General features: G+C 45.7%; 1 pseudogene; it reads left to right on the forward strand.

Moving 5' to 3' along the window:
• Positions 1-21,342: 21,342 nt before the first annotated feature.
• Positions 21,343-21,899, forward strand: LOC105944847 (annotated as a pseudogene).
• Positions 21,900-26,070: the final 4,171 nt, after the last annotated feature.

The following is a 26,070-nucleotide window of genomic DNA, read 5'->3' on the forward strand; positions in this document are numbered from 1 at the left end:
AGACTCCACATACTTGGGCTGCAAGGCCACTGAGAAATCCTGCTGAAGCTGAGCTGATAACCTCCTCTATGTAGACCAGCTGACAGAAAGCTGGAAGAAGCCATTCTGCATGCAGTTCAATGGGAGAAAGAGATACCCCAGTGAAGATACTCAATAGTGGACACTGCAAGCCTTACATTTGGACAGCCAGGCCAAATGAGCCAATGGGTGCAATAGTGGCAATCTGTCATGGTGGAAACCAACTGCCCTCCAATTGGACTGGAGGCCTGCTCCATGGCAGGGAAACACATCCCTGATACTGAAAACTTAAAACAAGGGTAGTCATGAACCTTAGAGGTGTAACATCTGCTGCTGTCTGGCTAAATGTATATACTATGCTTATCAAATTGTCCAGTAAGCACTTCTCTTAATGTTCTTACCTTTATATTAATTAATGCTACTATCACTTTTGGTAGAGAACCTTTTCTTCAGATTGCAGTGACCTTGGGATGACTCAGAAGGCATCATCACGCTGGAAAGAAGTGACCAGAATGCAAAGTACTGTAATAACTCTATCACACCTTCCAAGGCTCAGGTTCTAATGTGGAAGAGGTGGCGGAAAGATTGTAAGAGCCAAAGGAAGCCTAGGAATGCTCCTCCAGATACAAAATGGCCTGGATATCCATGACCTCACAACGTCCGACACTACCTACACAAGACCATCATAAGGGAAGGAAAAGATCATGACACCAAAATAAGAGAGTCTGAAAGAGATGGGGAGGGGATATGATGGAGAATGGAGTTTCAGAGGGGAAAGTCTGTGGAGGGAGGGTATTACCATGGGATTTTTTTTTTAATAATCATGGAAGTTGTTAATAAAAGTTTCCAAAAATATGTCATACTTTGTTACATGATATCATAAATGTAATTACTGAGTTTATGTTCTAAGTCAACTTCAACTTAAATAGAGGATTATTGAAAACAACAGGATTCTCTCTGAAGTGGTAAGTAGTAATTTGTCAGGTATTTAAAAATAATAATTAAAAAGATTGTAATATCCTTTTACTTAACAGGAGGAGGCAACTGACCTGACTATAGGCCAGCCTGTCTCAAGATAGCAACAAAATTTGCCTTAGTTACTCTTAATATAATACTATTAATAAAATCATTTCCAAATGTGTTATTGGTATTAATGACATAAAATGTCTTTAGACTACTTGCTTGTCAGTGAGTAATAGGATTAATCAATTTGGTGTAGTTTTTCTTAAAAGCCATATAAGAAAGATGGTTAATAATGGGGTGAGATGAATTGATTGAAGGAATTGGCAAGGAATTTTTCCATGTTGGGACATAAAATGCTTATTAAAATGTTTTTGAGTGGTACTTTGATCAAAAGTTAAAGTTGTAAATAAAGATGTGTGTATGTAGGAAAGAATTTTCAGGCTAAACCTAAACACCATGCCTAAAGTTAGGGATTTTTCAATTGTTTACAAACTCTTAAGGAATGAAAAACTAATTTCTAGGCTAAAATATGTTAGAATAGCTTGCATAAGCTTTATCAAATTTATGTCATGGGTAAAACATAAAATTGTTTTATGTTAGTAAATTCTATAACAAAGAAAAAGAACTATAGATGTCAAAAGGGTTATTTTCAAATCTGAACTATATAAATAAGTTCTGAGACCAAAAATATATTTGTACAGCCTTTAGTGACACCCAGTGGCTCTCTAGTTTCAAGGTTAAATGTTGTATATATATATTTCTGATAACTCTGGTAATATCTCATCTGTTTTACAAGCCATGTTGAATACTACTGTACAATTTAGTGAACATTTCTCGAAGAAACTCTCAGCAAGCTCATCCTTAGATGATCCTGAGATGATCCAAACCTGTCTATCTGAATTCCCTCTATCTCAAAAAAGACCAGTTTGCTGTGTGCTCACTTTTCATTAACTCCTTACTTTTATTCTTTCTCCCCAATGCTCTCTTCCAAGACTATCTTCCTGCACTATGGGGTCCATTAGAATAGCTCCCCTCTCTAGGAGAGATTCTCTTAACTGCAACAAGTCAGCACTTCATGTCCCATTCAGCAGGAAGTAGTAAGGATCCAGTCTTTGTCCTTTGCCATCTAATAGCAGTTGGGGTGTCTTCTCATGAGAGGGAGAAATAAAGAAGATAGATTTAGGGTGACTGGACCCCTGATGGTAAAAAGGATAAGAAAAAATTTTCTTATCTCTTGCCCAGTTCCAAAGAACTCTTTTTCCCTGTGTGCTCTGTGTCCCTGGCTCTACAAAGAACAGGCCTCACACTCTTTGATGCCAGTCAAGTTATGTCTCTCTGCTTGTCCAGCTCTAAGCCAACCCCACCACAGGAGGGAGGCAGGAGAAAGTGAGCTGACAGCCAGGGACCAATCCCACAGTAGCAGGGAGGAAGCACAGAGTGAACTGACAGCCAGGCACCAATCCCCAAAGCAGCAGGGAGGAATTAGAGAGTGAGCTGAGTACAGTAAGCAGGGCTGGGCCATAAGGTCCCAAGTCCACCCTGGTGACACTCCTTCTCCAGCCAGGCCCCACCTCCCAGGGGCGGCACCATCTGGTAGTTGGTGTGAGGCTTTATCACAAAGGCCTGCGGCTATGGGGGACAGCTTACATTCAGACCATCACAGAGGCCAGGCTCATGGCTGCACACAACGATAACGTCCCAATTCTGCAGTTTTGAGCAACAGGGCAGGGTCACAGATTCCCAAAGAACAGAGTGTACACTGCTGTGTGCCACGGACAGTGGGTCTGTGAGAGGTTGGAATGAACCATTGGGAAGATATTTTCATCCTAAATTTCATACATGCCCACATATGTGCATTTTATGTATTTTTGGAACACTGCCAGCTATTTGAAGATTTTTATGTTTAACTCAGATATTAAAAGTGAGTAAACACTTGCTTATTTAAGTGCTTTTCTTAAAGAAAGAAATAATTTACAGATGAGGATAACTTCATTCAAAAATAAAAATAAAACGTCACTATTTTTAGGCTATGGCTTTGTTCTGTAAATGATCAAAATTAAGGCAGCTTAAGCGGCATGGAAGCAGCAGGGCAGCAGAAGGCAGGGCACTGAAAGCACAGAGCCAGCTCAGTCTCTTGTGATTCTTCTTCTCTGAGAGCCTATTTGAGCTTAAATCATGCGCAATAAATGTCGCGACTTCCCCCATTTATCTTAGTAACTTAGGAATTCTGTATACTGAGAAGAGCTCTTTGTACATCAAGGCTCCTTAACAATGCGAGCTGTCTCATCTCAGGGGAAGAAATGTCAGCTTGATGGATGAGATCCAGGGGTGAGGGCTGCTCCTCCAAGCAGGTTCTGCCTCTCTCTCTTGCCTTGGCTCTGATCCTGCGTTGAAGCCCTTGTCGCGGTACTTTCGTGTTATGCTGGCCATCTGCAGGGTGAATAACCTTTGGAGACATGCCACAGCCAGGAGTAGAACCCACATTGAGCTTGTGACTCCCTAGAAAGAGCCCCAGTGACTGGAAATGCAAGAGGGTATCTTGAAGACCCCGCCCCAGGCTGGCCCATGGTCCTGTCCTCTGGGCCTAGCATAGTGGCTCTGTGGACCTACATTAGTGTGGGCGTCCAGTTGGAGAAACACTCCCTTCTACTGCACCCTCAGAGAGGAGCTTGGTTTGGTCATCAAAGCATCAGCTGGGCCCGTGTGGGCTGGGAACACCCTCAGAGCCAAGTTAGGGTGCTGGGAAGCCCAGACACATGGTCTGCAATCATGGCCTCTGCTCCAGCAGAGGACCTTAAGTGCTTGCCTCTACCTGCCTTTACTGCTACCTTTCTTCTTTACTTCATTTTCTTTCTCATCCCCTTCCCTACCCCTCTCTTCATTCCCTGTCCCTCCTCCCTTTCCCCCAGAGGCATGGAGCTCAGCTTTTGTGTAGCTGGGTATGACTTTGAACTTCTGACTCTCCAAAGTGCTGGGATTAAGGTGAAGCACCACCCCAGGCCGCCTCCAAGTGCCCTTCTAGGCGACTCTCATCCTTACTAGGTGAAGGGCTCGTGCTCTACCTGCCGGGAGCCATGAGGTCAAAAGAAAATAAAGACAAGCGCTCTAAAAATCTTACATGTGACTTCAGTGACACTATTTATATTATTGTGCTTCAGCGAGGTAGGAAGTATTTATGGGCGCCTGTCCCTCCTGTGAAGAAAACAGCCGCAGGACGCTCTAGGCACTGGACCCAGCTCCTCACCTACAAGCTGCATCTAGCCGAGTTGGCAGATGGCGCTTTCTTCGTCAGGACGCTGCTGCCCTCTGCTGGTCAATTCTGGAAAAGTAGCTCAGTGGGCATCTTGGTCCTCCAGGAAGAAGGGAGGCTGGTAGGTTCTATTTCCACAAAAGCGCCTAGAAGCCGGAAGTCCCTGCGGTCTTAGTATAACCGGTTTCTTGGAGAGCATCCTTATCTCAGCTCTTAGATGGTCAACTCAGAAACTAGGGTACTGAACTCACACCCATCACCAAAGCTCTACTGAGCCAGTGACTCCAGGTGTTTAATTTTTTGTTTTTATTTTTCGAGGTAGGGTCTCACTATTGTCTCAGGCTGGGCTCAAACTCACAGCAATCCTCTTACCTCTGCCTTCCAATACTGGAATTAAAGGTGTGTGCCACCAGCCCTGCTCCAGGTGTTTTGTTTTTTTTTTTAATCTAGCAGAAATCCAAGAATGAATCTCATGTGTAATGAAGGATGAGTTTTAAAGGAGGAACTTTATTATAAGGAGAAACAAAGTTAAGAGAAAAATCTTGTATTAAGTTAATTAAGAAGTGAAAGAGGCTGGCTGTGGTGGTTCACACCTTAAATCCCAGTGCTCAGGAGGCAGAGGTAGGAAGACTGACATGAGTTTGAGGCCAGCCTGAGACTGCATAGTGAATTTCAGATTAGCTGAGCTAGAGTGAGACCCTACTTCAAAAACCAAAACAAAAAAGGTGAATAAAAGGGCTGGGAGATGGCTCTGTGGTTAAAGGCACTTGCTTGCAAAGCCTGCTGGCCAGGGTTCAGTTTCCCAGCACTCACATAAAAAGCTGCTTGCAGGCCAGACCCATGTAGCAAGAGACCCTATGTCAAAGAAGGACAGAGCACAGACAACTCTGAACGCCACACAAGTGCAGCCCCATAAATAAATAAGAAAAAGAAGTTAAGTAAAAATCTCTGTGCATCAGTAGAGGGGACCGGAACAGGGTGCCATCGGGCACTCTGGATCAGGGACTGTTAGGTTCTGAGGACAAGCCTATCCTTGGCCCATATGGAAGCTAGACATCAAGCTGCAACAAACTTGATTAAGTTTAGATGTATATGGATTTTGATTTGGGTGGTGAGTCAGGGAGAAGAGCGCAGACTCAGACTCCACCAAAAGTCTCAAGGGCTGGGGGGCCTCATGGGGTCCAGCTGGAGCCTGCCAAGACTGGCTTTGTCATTTTTCTCAGCCATTCTCTTATTTTTTCTGGGCACTCTGGCCCAACTATGAGTACTCTTGTTTTCTTTCAGTGTTCCTAACTTTGCTGTTTTAACCCTGAGGTTCACCTTAACAGTTATATTTAACACTACACACACACATAATTGGTTTTTCACTCTAGCTCAGGTGTACCTGGAATTCACTATGTAGTCTCAGGGTGGCCTTGAACTCATGGCTATTCTCCTACCTTTGCCTCTCTAGTGCTGGGACTAAAGGCATGTGCTACCATACCTGGCTTAACAGTTGTATTTCTAAGAAGGACAAAAGAAAATAAATTGTTGCTAAGGGGTGGCTGAACTGCAGCCAAGGGCACAGAACAAGGTTGTTGACTCTAGAGGACTTTCCTTTTAGTTAATTAATTAATTAATTAATTTTGTGTGTGTGTGTGGGGGGGGGTGCAAGAAGAGGAGTGTATAGGCATACTAGGGTCTCTTGCTGCTGTAACTGGACTCCAGATGCATGTACCACTTTGTGTATCTGGCTTTATGTGGGTACTGGGGAATTAAACCTGGGCCAGCAGGGTTTGTAAGTAAGCACCTTTGATCACAAAGCTATCTGCAGCTCTTTATCATGAGGTTTAGCACTCCCTACATGAGTGGGCAGCCATGATTTAATATATAGATCACACAACATCACACACAACGTGTACACGCACACGTGACATGTGCATGGAATGTGCCCATGTTCACATTGATATGATTTAATATACAGATCACATACCATCACACACAACATGTACACATACATGACATGTGCATGGAGTGTGACCATGTTCACACTGATATGATTTAATAAACAGATCACATAACATCACACACAACATGTGCACACACACGTGGCATGTGCATGGAATGTGGCCATGTTCACACTGATAGGCTTTAATACACAGGTGGCTCCAGCTGTCAGCATCTCCTTCAGATTTTGTGGCTCTGAATGATAGCTCTCCATACATACTATCATCCCTAAGGTGTCTGTCTGGGCTCCCTGTTGCATGCAGAAAGATGCTGGGAGATGTGAGGCTGGCACCTGAAAGGCATAAAAAACAACTGGAGATTTTTGTTAGAAACCAGCTGACAGGGTCTGGGCCAGTCATTCCACTTGGGGAGGGTGAAGCAGGAGGATTGAAAGTTCAAGGTCTGTGTGGACTACAGAGTGAGTTCAAGGCCAACTTGGACAACTTAGCAAGACCCATTCTCAAAATAAAAAGTGAAAGAGAAGGGCTGGGACACTGATCAGTAAGCATGAGGACCTGAATTTGGTCCCCTGTGTCCACATACAAAGACCAGGTGTGATGGTACTGGCCTACAATCCCAGTGCTTGGAGGCCGAGAAGGAGGAATTTGGGGCTCAGTGGCCAGCTACTCTAGCCTAATTCATGAGCTGCAGGGCAGTGAGAGGCTCTTTCTCAAAGGAGGTGGACGTCATTACTGAGGATGATGCCTGAGGTTGTCCTCATGAATGTATATTTGAACATACACATACATGAATACACACACATGCACATTACAAAAGAATAGAGGGAGCCAGGCGTGGTGGTGCATGCCTTTAGTCCCAGCACTTGGGAGGCAGAGGTAGAAGGGTCATTGTGAGTTCGATGTCACCCTGAGACTACACAGTGAATTTCAGGTCAGCCTTAGCTAGAGTGAGGCCCTACCTTGAAAAACTTTAAAAAAAAAAAAAGAAAAAAGAATCAAGGGGCTGGAGAGATGGTTCAGCAGTTATGGCACTTGCTCATAAAACCATAAAGTCAGATGTACAAAGTGGTATGCATCTCAAGTTTGTTTGCAGTGACTGAGGAAAATGTACCTATTCTCTCCCTCTTTCTCCCTTGTTCCCTCTCTCAAATAAATAAATAAATAATTAATTAAAAAAAGAATAGAAGCCAGGTGTGGTAGCTCATGCCTTTAATCCCAGCACTTGGGAGGCAGAGGTAGGAGGATCACCATGAGTTCGAGGCCACCTTGAGACTACATAGTGAATTCCAGGTCAGCCTGGGCTAGAATGAAACCCTACCTCAAAAACAAAAACAGAAACAGAAACAGAAACAGAAACAGAAACAAAAAAATACAATAGAGGGCTGGAGAGATGGCATAGCCATTAAGATGCTTGCTTGCAAAACCTAAGGACCCATGCTGGACTCTCCAGATCCTGCATTAGCCAGATGCCAAAGGTAAGGCAAGCGCAAGGTTGCACATGCCCACTAGGTGGCGCAACGTCTGGAGTTCGATTGCAGTGGTGAGGCCCTGGTGTGCCAATTCTCTCTCTCACTGTGTCACTCTCTTGCTTTCTCTGAAATAAATAAACAAACAAATAGACACATAAATGAATAGAAAGGTTAGTCTGGGCTAGAGAAAGACCCTACCTTGAAAAAGAAAACAAGGCTGGGCGTGGCACACGCCTTTAATCCCAGCACTTGGGAGGTAGAGGTAGCGGGATCACCATGAGTTCGAGACCACCCTGAGACTACATAGTGAATGCCAGGTCAGCCTGAGCTAGAATGAGACCCTACCTTGAAAAACCAAACCAAAACAACAACAACAAAAAAGAAACAATAACAGAATAGGAAGAGGGTTGGAGACACAGCTCAGTAGTAGAGTGCTTGCCTGTCATGCTTGGCACCCTAAATTCAATGTTAAAGACAAAATTACAATACAACATAACAAAACAAACAACTCTGCTCTGTGGCGATCTTACTGTTTTCCCCTGTGTCCCCCATGAAGCATAGGTCGCCTACAAATCTTGCTCAGATTTGAGTCACCCACGTGGCTGTAGTCTCCCTCAAACCTCCCTGCATGCCATCTGTCCTCAGGGTAATGTTCCCATGCTGCTTGTCCAGGCTGGTGATGACCCCAGATTTCCAAAATGTACCAGTAGAACCTCACTGGGACAAAGGTTTTTCAGGTGATCAAGGTGAGGATCTTGAGAAGAGATTGCCTAGGGTTATCTCGACCTGGGGCCTGCAGGACCATTACCAGAGGAAGCTTCTGGAGGAGCAGTGTCTTGCAGCTCAGTTCTCTTTCTTATCATATTGGTTTCTTCCCTGCCCACTTCATTGCTGGCCGACCCAGACTCCAGAGGTGCAGGTCATGCAGTGACAAGGCCAGCAAGGGAGCACCCTTTCTGTGGGACCATGTCACCTGCCTCAGGGGACAATGTTCCACACCCTGGAGACCCCAAGTCTGAGAAACTCCTCTACTCTCACCAAGCTTTCTTGGTAGGAGTGTCAGAGTTCAGGACTTCCCTGGGATATAGAAAAGCCAGGACTGTCCTGGGTAGGCATGTGGGCCCGGATCCTTCCCTATCTGTGCCATGTGCACCCTTCTGGGATACATGGGCTGATGGCCTCAGGCGTTTCCACAAGTCCAGGTTGGAGGGAAGATGCAGATGCTGGCAGGAAGCAAATGCAGTCAGAGCTGCTAGAAAAGACTGTGGCCACAGGGCGGTGCTCTTGTGCTGCATTTAAGGGGACTTCCCCTCTCCCCAATAACCTTTTTCCCCCTTGTGATAGAGTCTCCCTCTAATCCAGTCTGACCTGGAATTCACTATGTAGTCTCAGGATGGCCTTGAACTCATAGCTATTCTTCTACCTCTACCTCCTGAGTGCTAGTATTAAAGACATGGGCTACCAAGCCTGGCTAATAACTAATTTTTTGTTGGATCTTTGCTGACTTGTCTGCAAAGTAAACAAAAGGATATCTGGGTGGTTGTTAGAAGTCACCAGGACTTTCAGGCTCTTTTCTTCTTCCTTCTTCTCTCCTCTCCTCACCTAACTTGCCCTGTTCCGGAAGTGGGGAAATGGGGGCACGTGTCTGTCCTCTGGAAAAAGAAAAGACACAGATACCATTTCTCCTCAGCTGGATGCTAAATCTTTCTGCTGAATTGGCCAAAGTGAGTCGTTTTATGTTGTGGCCTGAATCAGGGACCTTGAGTATCCTGGGAAAGTGCTCTCCCATTGAGCTCCAACCTTCAAGGGAGCACTACTGAAACATTCCATTTGGGGCTGGAGAGATGGCTCAGCAGTTAAGGCACTTAACCTGCCTGCAAACCCTAAGGACCTGAGTTTGATTCCCCAGTATCAGTAGCACGTGTGTCTGGAGTTCATTTGCAGTGCCTAGAGGCCCTGGCACACCGATTCTCTCTCTTTTTCTCTTCCTCTCTGTCTCTCTTCTCTTTTTCTCTCTCTGCTTGTAAATAAAATAAAATGAAAAGAATGAAAATATTCCATTTTGAATAGCACATGCTTTTCTCTTGAGTTCTATGACAGAGAAGATTCTGTCCTTGGTGGGTATTGCAGTCCGGTTTGCATTGCTGGTAGAAATCACTCAACCAAGAGCAGCTTCTGGGAAAAAGAGGTTTATTTTGGCTTACAGGTTTGAGGGGAAGCTCCATGATGGCAGGGGAAAACGATGGCATGAGCAGAGGGTGGATATCACTTCCTGGCCAACATAAGGTGGACAATAGCAACAGGGGAGTGTGCCAAACACTGGCAAGTGGAAAATGGCTATAATATCCATAAGCCTGCCCCCAACAATACACCACCTCCAGGAGGCCTTAATTTCCAATTTCCATCAACTAGGGAACCTAGCATTCAGAACATCTAAGTTTATGGGGGACACCTGAATCAAACCACTACGGTGGGTCTCCAAAAAGTTTCGTGATAATAAGTTTAGAACCCATCTTTCATATGCCAAAGAATTGAGTCAGTTAAGAGGATAGAAGTTTGCCAAATGGTCAGAGTAATTTCAGGTATAACCACCACAGTTCTCACAGCCTGTAGCTCTACAGAGAGTTGTCAAAACAAGCCTGGGCTCTTCACTGGGTGGAGGCTGTGGGTATGATGGAGGTCTGATGGCAGAGAATGCCTTGCAGGGGGATTCACTACCAGTTGAGCACTTCCAGGGTGAGGCTGAGTGGGCAGACACTGCATGGTGATTCTAACACAGCGGGAGATGAAGCCAAATTCTACTCAGTGGGACACAGAAGGAGCCAGCAGGAGGATCAAAGACAGGAGAGTTCCCCTTGAGGGCCTTGTTTCCCTTGAGCCCCTCTGCTTTCATCCTGAATGACTGGCCCAGAGTCCTGGGTCTGAACACCTGTTCCTTACCTTTGGCTTGGCATTGGGGTCTCTCTGTCTCTGAATTTTCACTCAAGTTCCTGGGCTCTGGGAATCTCTTCTCATGATAACAGACTTCCTCTCTTTTTGTGGCCACTTGCTGAGTGTATCCGAGCCTAGAGCAACCTCCAACTTCAAAGGGAGCCCTTAGGGAGTGCCTGCAGGTGCGGTGGAATAGATAATCAGGCTGTAGTGGGAGCTGCTGTGAGCTGGTTCACAGTGAACCCTAGCCCCTCAGGGATTCTGCTCAGCACTGCCAGGGACCAGGGCTGGGCCGCACTTGGAGTAAAGAGGAGCAACGCCAGTGTCCTAGAATCAATATCACTGGCCTCACAAATCTACTTGCTGTGTGGTCATTTCTGTACAGATGGTACCACAGAGTAGGATCCCAAGGCACTGTCACTGAGCTTGTGGTCCAGGTACACTGGCAAGCCTGGGCACAATGGCTTCTTGCCCTGTCTGCTGCATATGCTGTAGGAGGCTAAGCCAGTGCCCAATTCTCTTCCTTGGGCTAGTGAAATGGACATTATATGAGTTATAGGGGCAGTCATGGGATTGTTGAGGCTAGTAAGTGCCACCTCCCCAAGACCCCATCATAGCAGGGACAGACCTTGCCTTGAGGCCTGGGAACATCTGGGAGGTCAGGAATTGGTTTGTCATTCAGACAGTTTCCGGATGGATTTAGAAGATCCCAGTTTAGATCCTAGGCAGGGAAGAATCTGGGGTGTTGGAGGCACTCATGGAAGTGAGAAGGATCATGGATGTCTGGCTGGAAGAGGCTGAGGGTAGAGTTCAGTGACGCCTGGAGCCCTACTGGGACACTCCAAGAAAGCTGTGAGCCCAGAGTTGGAGCATGGACACAGCTGTGACCTCACAGAGACTGGGCTCCAAGGAGCTGTTGCAGAAGAAAGATTTGCAACAATGACACAGGGGCCACAAGAGCTAGAGTGGCTGGATTGGATTCAGAAACCACCTGATCAGGGAGTGAGGATGGGAGGCCCTAAAGGCAGTCCTGGAAAGACATTTGGAAAACAGAAGGAAGGGACTGTGATCACCTGTGACTTTGCAGTGTAAATTTTTAGAGCACTAGAGGGTTGCGGACATCACAGGTTCTCTAAAGATGGTAAGTGTGCTCAGAGAAGCCTGGGTGGTAGTCAGGGAGAACTGAACACCATTCAGGGGATCTCAGAGACCTGCAGCCTCCCTAGGGTTTGCCATTAGTCCTGGCTGTTTGAAAAGGTGCCAAGAAATGTACATGTGTTGAGTTGAAGAATGAAATCCTGTTCTTTTTTTAAAAAATGTATTTATTCGAGAGAAAATGCAAGGTGTGAGAGAGAGAAAGGGGGGGGTGTAAGGGGGAAGGAGATGTTCCAGGGCCTTCAGCCATTGCAAATGAACTCAAGACATGTGCACCACTTTGTGGGTCTGGCTGTACATGGTTACTTGGGAATCAATCCCAGGCTGCCAGGCTTAGCATACAAGCACCTTTGACTACTGAGCCATATCTTCAGTCCCTATTTTAAAAAATTACTTATATATTTATTTGAGGGAGAGAGATGGAAAGAAAGAGAGAACACACAGAGAGAAATAGAGATAGAGAATGAGAATGGGCATGCAAGGGTCTTCTGCCACTGTAAATGGCCACTGTACGTGCACCACCTTGCGCATCTGGCTTTATTTAGGTACTGGGTTGTCAGGCTTTGTAAGCAAGCACCTATAACAGCTGAGCCCTGAAGGCCTGTTATTCATTCTAAAACTCACAAGACTCCATATCATCTTCCTCTTAATACTATTCACCCTGAACTCCTGAGCCTGCACCAGATCATCTCTGTTTACATACCTTTCTGGAGCCCCCTGCATCACTAGGTTGGTAGGCAGTCCCCTAGTGTGTCCTCATTCTCCCACAAAAGTCAGCTCCTCTCTTGCCTGGCTATGTTCCTATGTTTCCCCAGGGCTTGGGACCTGGTAGCTGGCCAGCAAACCTATGCAGGACATAACAGTAGACCCTGTGGGGATTCTGAGTCCTGGGACTGTGCTGAAGGTAGGCAACACCTTTTTTGGTTGACTGGCCAGGCCACCTGATTGACTTGGTTAGAAGTGGCCTGTGAGAATCCAGAAATAGCCAATGTCCAAACGGAGGACACATAAACCCCTCCTCCTGGGTGCTTTACTGTTAGAGGAATCTCCCTGTGATTGAGACTACTAACTTGTTGAATTCTACTACCTCTCTTGATTATCTGATATAAACATGCAGACTTCAGATGGATACTTCTGTCATCTTATCTGAAGATTCACTTCTCTTTCATTGTGTGTTGAATATTGCAATACTTGTCATTTCAAACTAATATACCAGAGTCAGGAGGAGAATAATTTACTTGGAAAAATGAGGCTCCATAAATAACATAAACAACAATAAATGGGCAATCTGAGTGCATTTACAGAATATTGAGGACTACAGTGCCAGCCTAGAACAGTGCATGTTATCGTGATTAGTTGGCAATAAAGGACATGTGTCGGGAAAATGGCTTAGTAAAGTGCTTGCCTCCCAAGTGTGAGGACCAGAGTTTGGATTCCAAGAACCCATATACAAAGCTGGGTGCTTTGAAATCCAAGTGATGGCAGATAGGAGGAGAAGACAGGTGGATCATTGGAAGTACCTGGCCAGCTAGCCTGGCCTATGTGGCAGAGTTCCTGGCTAATGAGACCTTGATTAAAAAAAAAAAAAAAAGCCGTGCATGGTGGTGCATGCCTTTAATCCCGGCACTCAGGAGGCAGAGGTAGGAGTATCACCATGAGTTCAAGGCCACCCTGAGACTACATAGTGAATTCCAGATCAGCCTGGACTAGAATGAAACCCTACCTAAAACAAACAACAACAAGGTGGAAGGCAGGCTGGGAAATGTAGCTCATTCGTAGAGTTCTTGCCTAGCATGCATGAAGCCCTGGGTTTGATCCCCAGAACTGTAAAAACTGAGTGTGGTGGCATCTGCCTCTCAGGACTTGGGAGATGGAGGCAGGAAGATCAAGAGCCCAAGGTTATCCTTGGATGCATAAAATTCGAGGTCAGGAAGCTATCTCAAAAAAAGTGGGGTTTTCAGTTAAGATGGCAGTGTAGGAGCCTAGGGGAGGGGAAAAAAAGGAAAGAAAAAAATCCCAACCCAGTAAAATACACACTTCTATTAAAAAGTGAAGGTGTGTAGGAAATTATCAACCACAGCAAAGAAGCAGGCGAGATCTATATCTTCTAGAGAACACAGGAGCAGCTCCAGTAGTGGTGGCACCAGGTCTGGCTGGCTGCAGTAGCCAGGCTCTACCTTAGCCACAGGAACAGCCAAGTGAGGGGATTTTCCACTCACACCTGCCTCCTTACAAACTTGAGAAACATGAAGGGGAGGATGGTAGACATCAGCAGAGCAGCTAGTGAAGAAGAGGATCATGAGGACCAGTGGGACAACTTCAGCTACCATCCACGGCCTCTTCTCTCACTGCCAGTGCAGGTACCAGCAAGCATCAGAGACCTGGGGAAGGGAATTCACCTACACAGCACCTAGTGCAGGCTATCACAGCAATGACTCACTGACCCAGCCAGCCTTCCTGAGCCCACAGCATAGCAAAGAGGAAACCAAATGGGTGCACAGCATAGCTGAGACCAAAGCCATCCTAAAAGATAATTGGGATTGCATCAAAAGTGCCAATTGCACCTTCCATGTGAGGGTAAATTATGTGTTAAATCTGATGGACGGTCAGATTTGCCATTATTAAATAAGCTATATTTTGGGCTTGTCATTTGTTGCTTCCTGATTTATAGTGCTTTTGTCTCCTCTTCTGTGATTCATTGGGGCAGGGTCTCACTTAGTCACAAGCTGAGCTTGGAACCCTCAACAGACCAGAAATCTCAGCCTCCCAGTTGATAGGATTAAGGGAGTGGGGCAACACACATTTTTAGGGACTTTGTAATACCTATTCTTACACAAATACTTTGTGCTGGTTTTCATTGAATGTGTATATTGTTCATTTAAATTTTAAAATTTGCCTGTATTTTGTTTCACCCAGCCTACTAGAATACTCACATAGCAGCCAAACCCAACACCTAGGGTCACTTTTGTGGTTACTCTGAGAGTCTTTTAAGAGCTTCACCTAGCACTTTAAGCACTTACCCTCAAGATATATAACATCGGATTGATTGGTACATCTAAGAATACTACAGATAATTAGAAAACCCAAGCATCCAATTAGTCCAAGATGCAAAAATCTCTACATTATAATACAAGAAACACAAAAAGTCAAGACTATAATTCTGCCAGAAATTATAAATCCATCAGAAATGACCTTCAGTGAGAATGATTTAGAGGAAATGCCTGAGAAAGGTTTCAAAAGAATGGTTGTAAATATGCTCAAAGAAATCAAAGATGTGGGGCTGAAAAGATGGCTTAAGTACTTAAGGCACTTGCTGAGAAGCTTAGGGGCCCAGGTTTGACTTCCCAGAGCCCATGTAGGCCAGATACACATGGTGGCACATGCATTTGGAGCTCATTTTCAGTGGCTAGAGGCCCTGGTATGACCATTCTCTCTTTTTTTTCTCTGGTGAATAAATAGATCAAAAAGATCAGAGCCAGGTGTGGTGGCACATGCCTTTAATCTCAGCACTCAGGAGGCAGAGGTAGGAGGATCACCATGAGTTCAAGGCCACCCTGAGACTACATAGTTAATTCCAGGCTAGCCTGAGCTAGAGTGAGGCCCTACCTCGAAAAACAAAACAAAACAAAAAAATTCAAAGGGGAAATCAAAGGGTTCAAAGAAGACACAGGAAACCAATCTAATGAAATAAGATGGTCAATGCAAGACATGAATAAGGAACTAGAAGTAATAAAGCAAGAAACAGTCAGAAATAGTATCAGTGAAAATCACAGTAAGTCAAATAAAAGACTCTATAGAAAGTCTCCCCCATAGAATGGATGAAGGAGAGAACAAAATATCTAAACTAGAAGACCAGGTGGAAGATCTAACAGTCCAACAAAGATAAAGACAAGCTAATAGGAAGGCATGATTGGGAATTTCAAGATATTTGGGACACTATGAAAAGATCAAACATAAGAATTGAGGGTATATAGAAGGAGAAAAATTTCACCCCAAAGGCATAGTAGGCAGTTTCAGCAAAATCATGAAAGAAAAATTTCCCTGAATTGGGAAAGAGATGCTAATGCAGATATAGGAAGCTTCTAGAACACCAAACAGACAAAACCTGGAAAGAACCTCTCCTTGCCATATTATAATTAAACTACCAAAAACACAAACCAAATAAAATATATTGAAAGCAGTTAGAGAGAAAAAGCAAGTCACTTATAAAGGCAAGCTCATCAGGATAATAGCAGATTACTCAACACAAACTTTAAAAGCCAGAAGGGTGTATTCCAAGTTCTGAAAGATAACAAATGTCAACGAAGATTACTTTACCCAGCAAAGCTATCCATCCAAATTGATCGAGAAATAAGGACATTCCACAACAAATACAGGCTAAAGGAATATTTGGCAACTAAGTCAGCTCGACAGAAAATGCTTAAATGGATCCTCCACACTGAGGAGAAAAGAAAGCATATATATGAGGGAACAGGGAAAAAATAAATCATACTCAAAAAACATTTAATACAAGAGAGTAAAGGGAAAACAGGAAGCACTACAAAAATGAAGAGTGGTGAGAATAAACACATACCTTTCAATAATAACTCTTAATATCAATGGCATCAATCAAAAGACACAGGCTTTCAGATTGGTTTAAAAGGAGGGTCCTTTTGTTTGTTGCCTCCAAGAAACTTATCTCTCCATAAAAGACAGACACCGTCTTAGGGTGAAAAGATGGAAAATGGTATTCCAAGCAAATGGGCCTACCAAACAAGCAGGTGTTGCTATCCTAATATCTGACAGAATAGACTTCATACCAACATTTGTGAGGAAAGATAAAGATGGTCACTTTATATTGATTAAAGGAAAAAGTCAAAAGGAAGACATTACAATTCTAACCATATATGCACCTAACATGGATGCTTCTAATTTCATTAAACAAACACTACTGGATTTAAGGCCACAGATAACACCAAACACTATTGTAGTGGGTGACTTCAATACCCTACTCTCATCTATTGACAGATCATCCCAGCAAAAATAAACAGAGAAACATCTGGACTAAATCATGTTGTAGAACAATGGACCTAACAGATATCTACAGAACATTCCATCCAAATGCTGCAGGATGCATTCTTCTCAGCAGCACATGGAACATTCCCTAAAATAGTCCATATATTAAGACACAAAGCAAATCTTAACAAATACAAGAAAATTGAAATAATTCCTTGTACTCTTATCTGATCCCAATGGGATTAAACTACAAATCAGCAACAAGAAAAACTACAGAGTACACAGAAATGCATGGAGACTAACCAGTACACTATTGAATGAAATGTGTCATTGAAGAAATCAAACAAGAAATCAAAAAATCATAGAATCAAATAATAATGAGAATACAACATACCAAAACTTTTGGGAAGCAATGAAGGGGAAATTTATACCTTTAAGTGCCCATATTAAGAAATTAGGAGCATCACAAGTAAACAACTTAACACTTCACCTTAAGTTCTTGGCAAAAGAAGAACACGGCAAATCAAAAATCAGTATATGGGAAGAAATAATAAAGATTAGGGCAGAAATTAATGAAATAGCAACCAAAAAAAAAAAAAAAACAAAAACATCCAAGCCGGGTGTGGTGCACACACCTTTAATTCCAGCACTCAGGAGGCGGAGGTAAGAGGATCGCCATGAGTTCAAGGCCACCCTGAGACTAGTGAATTCCAGGTCAGCCTGGGCTAAAGTGAGACCCTGCCTTGAGAAACAAACAAACAAACAAAAATCCAAAGAATCAATGAAACAAAGTTGGTTCTTTGAAAGGGTAAACAAGATTGATAAATCCTTAGCAAATCTGACCAAAAGAAAGAAAGAAGAGACACAAATTTAAGAAAATTAGAGATGACAAAGGCACTATTACAACAGATACAAAGATAGTCAGAAAATCCTAAGGACCTACTTTTGTTTTATTGACAACTCCTATACTTACAAACAATAAACCATGATATTTTCCTCCCACCCCCCACTTTCCCCTTCACAACTCTGCTCTCCATCATATCCCCTCCCTCTCTCCATTGGATGTCATCATCTTTTTCTACTATTATGAGGGTCTTGTGTAGGTATTGCTAGGCACTGTGAGGTCATGTATATCAAGGCCAATTTCTGTCTGGGCCGTTGCATTGTAAGGAGTCATACCCTTCCTTTGGCTCTTACATTCTTTCCGCCACCTCTTCGACAGTGGACCCTGAGCCTTGGAGGTGTCATAGAGATGTTTCAGTGCTGGGCACTCCTCCATCCCTTCTTCTCAGCACTATGTTGCCTTTTGGGTCATCCCAGTGGTCATTGCCATCTGAAAAGAGAAGCTTCTCTAGCCAGAAGTGAGAGTATCATTAATATATGAATATTAACATTAAGTGTATTGTTTTCAGGGCAGTTTGGTGAGAATAATATATACATTTATCCAGAAAAGAGCAGGCTTTATGCCCCTAAGGCTCATGACTTCCCTGCCATAAGCTTTTGATTAGGTTTTCAGTACCTGGCATGTATTCCCTCCCATAGAGTGGGCCTTCAGTCCAATTAGAGAGCAGCTGGTTTTCCCTAGAGCAGATATACCACTATTGTACTGGCACAAAGACAGACACATAGATCAGTGGAACAGAATAGAGGACCCAGATGTTACTCCAGGCAACCACAGCCATCTGATTTTTGAAAAAAAAGCAAAAAACAATTATTGGAGAGGATATATATATATAGAAGGATGAAAATAGATCCTTGTCTTTCTCCATGCACAAGAATCAAGTCCAAATGGATAAGGGACCTTAGTTTCAGACCTGAAACTCTGAAATTGCTTGAGGAAAAGGTAGGGGGAACCCTTCAACATATTGGCATAGGTAATGACTTTCTGAATATAAACCCAGTTTCTCAGAAAATAAAACCACTAATCAACCACTAGGATCTCATGAAATTACAAAGCTTTTGTACAGCAAAGGACCCTGTGAATAGAGCAAAGAGACAACCTACAGAATGGGAGGAAATCTTTGCCAGCTATACATCTGACAGAGGATTAATATCCAGAATATACAAGGAACTAAAAAAACTAAACAATAAGAAATCAAACAAACCAATTAAAAAATGGGCTATGGAACTAAATAGAGAGTTCTCAAAAGAAGAAATACAGATAGCATATAAACATCTAGAAAAGGATTTGACATCCTTAGCCATCAGGGAAATACAACTTAAAACTACTTTGAGATTCCATCTCAGTCCTGTCACAATGGCTGTCATCAAGATAACAAATGACAACAAATGTTGGTGAAAATGCAGAACCCCTCTACCCTGTTGGTGGGAATGTAGTCTGGTACAGCCATTGTGGAAATCAGTGTGTAGGTTCATGAGACAGCTAAAAGTAGATTTACCATATGACCCAGCCATAGTACTCCTAGGCATGTACCCTAAGGTCTCTTCTCAGTATGTCAGAGACACTCACACAACCATGTTTATTGCCACTCTATTCACAATAGCTAGGAAATGGAACCAGCCTAGATGTCCCTCCACAGATGAATGAAGATGTGGTACATTTATACACTGGAGTTCTATTCAGCAATAAAGACAAATGAAGTTATGTAACTTGCAGGGAACTGGATGGGACTGGAAAGGATTATACTAACTGAGGTAACCCAGGCCCAGAAAGCCAGACATCTCATGTTCTCTCTCATATGTGGATCCTAGCTACAAATGTATAGACTGTGTATGAGCTGGAACAACAAATTGGTAGCAAAGGCCAGAAAGCTAGAAAAAGGATATAAGAGAGGGAAGAGAGAGAAGCACTTAAGGGGATGGTGTTGTATATATGTAAGTAGAACAGGGAGGGGAAAGGCCTAAGAGGGAAGAGATTGAGTAAAAGAAGGAACAATCAAAATTCAAGATATTCTGAATAAGACACATGAAAGCCTACTTTTTTGGATAATGGCACACCCCAAAGCCATAGATTGTTACTACTAAATTTTCCGTGCCAGGGATGAGATACCTTCCAGTGAGTTGTTGGCCAAGGAGGTCTATGTTGCCTCCAAAACATTACAGGCTATTGCCAAGGTCCTTGGTTTCCCACCAGAAACAAATGGTAAGACCCTATTGCTGAAGACGTCACATGCCTGGGTGGCAAGATCACTGAGAAATTAAGCTGGGGCTGAGCTGAAAGTCTTCTCCCTGTAGATTAGCTGATGGAAAGCTGGAAAAAGCTGCACTGTATGCAGCCCTATGGGAGACAGAAGTCATCAGCAGTGAAAACAGTGGACACTGGAAGCCTCACTTTGGTCAGACAGGCCAAATGACTGAATGGGTGCAATAGTGGCATATCTGCTTTGGGGGAAACCAGCTTCTTTCTAATTGGACTGGAGGCCCACTCTATGGGAGGGAATACATGCCTGATACTGAAAACCTAATCAAAAGCCTAAGGCAGGGGAGATCATGAGCCTTAGGTGTGTAAAGCATGCTCTTGTCTGGATAAACGCATATATTATGCTCACCAAACTTCCCAGTAAGCACTACACTTAATGTTCATGCCCATATATTAATGCTACTCTCACATTTTGTTAGAGAAGCTTCTCTTTTCATATGGTGGTGACCACTAGGGTGACCCAAAAGGCAACATAGTGCTGTTAAGAAATGACGGAGGAGTGTCCAGCACTGAAACATCTCACACCCTCCAAGGCTCAGGGTCCATTGCAGAAGAGCTGGGGGAAAGAATGTAAGAGCCAAAGGAAGGATATGACTCCTTACAATGCAATTGTCTAGATAGAAATTACAATGCAATTGTCGGATAGAAATTGGCCTCGATACCCATGACCTCTTATTACCTAGCAATACCTTTGTAAAACCCTCATAATAGGAGGAAAAGACAATAACATCAAAATAAAAGAAAAATTAATGGAGAAAGAGAGGGGATATGATGGACAGCAGAGTTGTGAATGGTAAAGTGGGGGAGGGGAGGTAATTATGATTTATTGTCTGTAAGCATAGAAGTTGTCAATTAAAAATTATACATTAAAAAAAGAAGAAAAAAAAAAAAGAATTGGTGAACCTTTCTGTGCTACCCAGGCATTGCTCTTGATTCCTGTGGTAACTTCAGAGGGAAACAAACACAATGTCCAGAGCCCCTGACATCCGCAGATAAAGGAGAGGGATGTCCTTAAATTCCTTGTAGCAGGAACCCACTTAGGTGTCACCCAACTTGATTTCCATGTGAAGCAGTCCAGCTACAAGAGGAAGAGTGATGGCATCTGCATCCCAAATCTGAGGAGGCTCATGCCATTGTTGCCATGGAGAAGCCTGCAGATGTCGGTGTCATCTCCTCCAGGACCACCAGCCAGTGTGCTGTGATGAACTTACTGTAGACCTAGGAGCCACTCTCGTCACTCGCCGCTTCACCCTTGGGACCTTCAGGCCACTGAGAAGGCAGTGACCAAGAAGAATTTCATGGCGAAGGGTTAGAAGTGGCCTGTGAGCACCTAGAAATATCACCCACTCCCGAGTTCACAATGAGTCCCTCTTCTATTTTGATGTCAGTCTTTCCCTTTCTTTATTCATGACAACATTTTGATAGGATTAATATTATGCAGGTCTTGTGAAGGTAATGACATCTGTGAGGATTCAGGTATCCTTCTGAGAGCCATGTCTTCTGGTGGTGACTGACTCTGGGCCTGACCACCAGCCTCTCACAGAGGTGTTCCTACATCGACCTGCCTACTGTTGCTTGGTGTAACACAGACTCTCCTCTGCGCTTTGCCATCCCGTCCAAAAACAAGGGAGGTCAGTCGGTGGGTCTGGCCTGATGCTGGCCCAGGAAGCATGCCACCATCTCCTGTGAGCACCCCTGGAGGTAATGCCTGATCTCTACTTTTACGGAGATCCCAAGGAGAGTTTATATATAATTTCTAGGTAAGCACAAGAGATTGAGGAGGAGCAGACCACCACTGAGAAGGCCGTGACCAAGAAAAGTTTCAGGGCAAATGGACTGCACCCACTCCTGCCCAGTCTGAGATGGTGGACTGGTCCAAAGGTGCTCAGGTGCCCTCTGTGCCTATCCAGCAGTTCCTGACTGAAGAAATGAGTGCCTGGCCAGCCACTGAGGAGTGGCCTGCAGCTACCATCGCTCAGAGCACAGAGTGGGTGGGAAAGGACGTCCCCTGAATGGGCCTAAGCTGTTCTGCAGACTCAGGAAAGGTGGAAATAAACCGTTTCTAAAAGTCACAGAAAGGCAGATGGTGAATGTCGCGGTACTTGTCAATGACACCCAAAGACGGATAGTGAGCTGTCCTCTTGCCTGCACAGCGACCTGTGGGTGCACAGCTGTGCTCACCAGCCCTCCACCGCGAAGACTTGTGGTGATCTGTCTTGGAGAAAGAGGCCCCAGGGCTCCAGTCCCCACCGATGGCTTTCTGCCCATGCTGGCTGCAGTTGTGTACCGATGCTTGCTTCAGGCTTTGGGGAGGAGGCGAGGTGGCAGCGTGGGAGTGAACGCTGCCACGGCCGTTGCTGGGTGGTCATCCCACCTGGCCTGGAGTCAGGCCTGTGTGAACTCCCTGGGTGCTCTTAGGCGAGTGGCCGAGGGTTTGAGAGCCTCTGTTTAGTCGGCCTGCAGCAGGGAGCTCCTCCAGGAGAGGGGATGGGACCTGCCTGCACACAGCTGTGCGTCATACTGGGTCTTCTTCCTGCCAGGCTGGGGACACTCTGGTCAGGGTTTGTTTGCCTGCTTCCTTATTTTGTTGTGTGACAAGTGTGTGCTTGTGCACATATGCGCCTATGCTTGTGGAAGCCACAGGAAGCGGGGCATTGGATGTCTATATCAATTGCTCTCCACCTTATATATATATCTTTTTAAAATATATTTTTGTTCATTTTTTATTTATTTATTTGAGAGTGACAGACACAGGGAGAAAGACAGATAGAGGGAGAGAGAGGGTGGGTGCGTCAGGGCTTCCAGCCACTGCAAATGAACTCCAGACGCGTGCGCCCCCTTGTGCATCTGGCTAACGTGGGACCTGGAGAACCGAGCCTCAAACCGGGGTCCTTAGGCTTCACAGGCAAGCGCTTAACCGCTAAGCCATCTCCCCAGCCCTCCACCTTATGTTTTGAGACAAGGTGTTTTACTAAAATTAGAACTCAGTGATTTGTCTAGACTACTGTAATAGGTAATCTCTGGTTGTCAACTTGACATGATTTAGAATCACAATGGAACAAAACTCTGGTCATGCCTGTTAGGAATTTTCTAAATTAGATTAGTTGAGGTGGGAGGACACACCCTAGCAGTGGGCAGTGCCACCCCATGGCTGTGCTGAGGTGGGAGGACAAACCCTAGCAGTGGGCAGTGCCACCCCATGGCTGTGCTGAGGTGGGAGGACAAACCCTAGCAGTGGGCAGTGCCACCCCATGGCTGTGCTGAGGTGGGAGGACAAACCCTAGCAGTGGGCAGTGCCACGCCATGGCTGTGCTGAGGTGAGAGGACAAACCCTAGCAGTGGGCAGTGCCACCCCATGGCTGTGCTGAGGTGAGAGGACAAACCCTAGCAGTGGGCAGTGCCACCCCATGGCTGTGCTGAGGTGGGAGGACAAACCCTAGCAGTGGGCAGTGCCACCCCATGGCTGTGTTGAGGTGAGAGGACACACCCTAGCAGTGGGCAGTGCCACCCCATGGCTGTGTTGAGGTGGGAGGACAACCCTAGCAGTGGGCAGCGCCACCCCATGGCTGTGTTGAGGTTGGAGGACAACCCTAGCAGTGGGCAGTGCCACCCCATGGCTGTGCTGAGGTGGGAGGACAACCCTAGCAGTGGGCAGTGCCACCCCATGGCTGTGCTGAGGTGGGAGGACAAACCCTAGCAGTGGGCAGTGCCACCCCATGGCTGTGCTGAGGTGGGAGGACAAACCCTAGCAGTGGGCAGTGTCACCCCATGGCTGTGTTGAGGTGGGAGGACAAACCCTAGCAGTGGGCAGTGCCACCCCATGGCTGTGCTGAGGTGAGAGGACAAACCCTAGCAGTGGGCAGTGCCACCCCATGGCTGTGTTGAGGTGGGAGGACAAACCCTAGCAGTGGGCAGTGCCACCCCATGGCTGTGTTGAGGTTGGAGGACAACCCTAGCAGTGGGCAGTGCCACCCCATGGCTGTGCTGAGGTGGGAGGACAACCCTAGCAGTGGGCAGTGCCACCCCATGGCTGTGTTGAGGTTGGAGGACAACCCTAGCAGTGGGCAGTGCCACCCCATGGCTGTGTTGAGGTGGGAGGACAACCCTAGCAGTGGGCAGTGCCACCCCATGGCTGTGCTGAGGTGGGAGGACAAACCCTAGCAGTGGGCAGTGCCACCCCATGGCTGTGCTGAGGTGGGAGGACAACCCTAGCAGTGGGCAGTGCCACCCCATGGCTGTGTTGAGGTTGGAGGACAACCCTAGCAGTGGGCAGTGCCACCCCATGGCTGTGTTGAGGTGGGAGGACAACCCTAGCAGTGGGCAGTGCCACCCCATGGCTGTGCTGAGGTGGGAGGACAAACCCTAGCAGTGGGCAGTGCCACCCCATGGCTGTGCTGAGGTGGGAGGACACACCCTAGCAGTGGGCAGTGCCACCCCATGGCTGTGCTGAGGTGGGAGGACAACCCTAGCAGTGGGCAGTGCCACCCCATGGCTGTGCTGAGGTGGGAGGACAAACCCTAGCAGTGGGCAGTGCCACCCCATGGCTGTGCTGAGGTGAGAGGACAACCCTAGGAGTGGGCAGTGCCACCCCATGGCTGTGCTGAGGTGGGAGGACAAACCCTAGCAGTGGGCAGCGCCACCCCATGGCTGTGCTGAGGTGGGAGGACAAACCCTAGCAGTGGGCAGCGCCACCCCATGGCTGTGCTGAGGTGGGAGGACAAACCCTAGCAGTGGGCAGCGCCACCCCATGGTGGGTCCTGGACTGCATACTAAAGACAGAGCCAGCTGCTGGGACAGTGTAATTCTGGCTTCCAGTTCTTTCCCCTTTCAACTTTAAGCTGAAAATCAGTCTGCGCCTTTCTTAAGCTGCGTCTGCTTGGGTATTTTTCCCAACAGCAAGAGTAGCTTGTACAAGTGCCCATCCAGCAGGCCTCAGGAATCCCCGTCTCTGCCACTCTGCTGCGAGGGTTACAGGTGCTCATCACTGTGACTGGCGGGTGCTGGTATGTGAACTTAGGTCTTCGTGCCAGTGCACGAAGTCCCCCTCTTGTTTTTCTTTAGTGCTGGGGCTGGACCTAAGCTCTGTGCAAGTTACACAGGTATTGTGCCACTGCACTACAGCCCCAGCCTTTTTTTAAATTGACAATTCACGCACACCCACACACACCCACCCACCCCACCCCCCACACACACACTCACACACACACACACACACCCCACATTTTCCCATGGAACCCATTCTTCTTTCCAATGAGTCCCTCCTCTCTTTTGATGTCAGTTTTCCCTTTTCGTCCACGACAGCATTTGTTAGGATTAGTACTACGCAGGTCTTGGGCAGGCAATGACAGCAGCTGTGAGTCATGACACAATAGCCACTTTGTGTCTGGAAGACAGTATTGCAAAGCACGCCTCCTCATCCTTTGGCGCTTCCATTCTTTCTGCCACCTCTTCTGCAATGGTCTCTGAGTCTTAAAGGCATTAATAGAGATGCTTCATGTAGTGTTGAACACTCCACTGTCACTTCTTTTCAGCAATTTGATGAGTTTTCAGTCTCTCTAGTAGACATCAACATCAAAAAAGAGAAGTTTCTTTAACTAAAAGTCACAGCAGCACTAGTATGTGGGCATAAACATCAATATTTAGAGGGCAATTTAGTGAGCATAACACACCCATTTAGCCCAACAACAGCAGTAGCTTTCCCCCTAGGGCTTATGACCTTCTCAGCCATCAGTTTTTACTAGGTTTTCTCTACCAGGCACAAATCCCTTACATGAAGGGGGCCTCAAATCCAATCTGAGAGCAGTTGGTTAACCCCCATAATGGACATGCCACTATTGCACCAGAGGGCACATGCCACTATTGCACCAGAGGGCACATCTTGCCTGGTTGGCCAGTTGTGTAGCTTTCAGGGTCCACTGCTGGTTAAGACTATTGATGACTTTTCTCCTCCAAGGGTCTACATAGCACTTTCTTTCCTTTTTTAAAAAAGCATTTTATTTTTATTTATTTGAGAGAGAGATAGATAGATATCTTTCTCTTCCTCCCTCCCTCACTATGTATCTGCGTCTCTCTCTCTCTCTACACACACACACACACACACACACACACACACACACACACACACACACACGGCACAAGGACCTCCAGCCACTACAAATGAACTCCATCTCCAGACGTATGTGC

The sequence above is a fragment of the Jaculus jaculus genome, chromosome 1 (genome assembly GCF_020740685.1).
Source record: "Jaculus jaculus isolate mJacJac1 chromosome 1, mJacJac1.mat.Y.cur, whole genome shotgun sequence".
Classification (NCBI taxonomy): Eukaryota; Metazoa; Chordata; class Mammalia; order Rodentia; family Dipodidae; genus Jaculus; species Jaculus jaculus.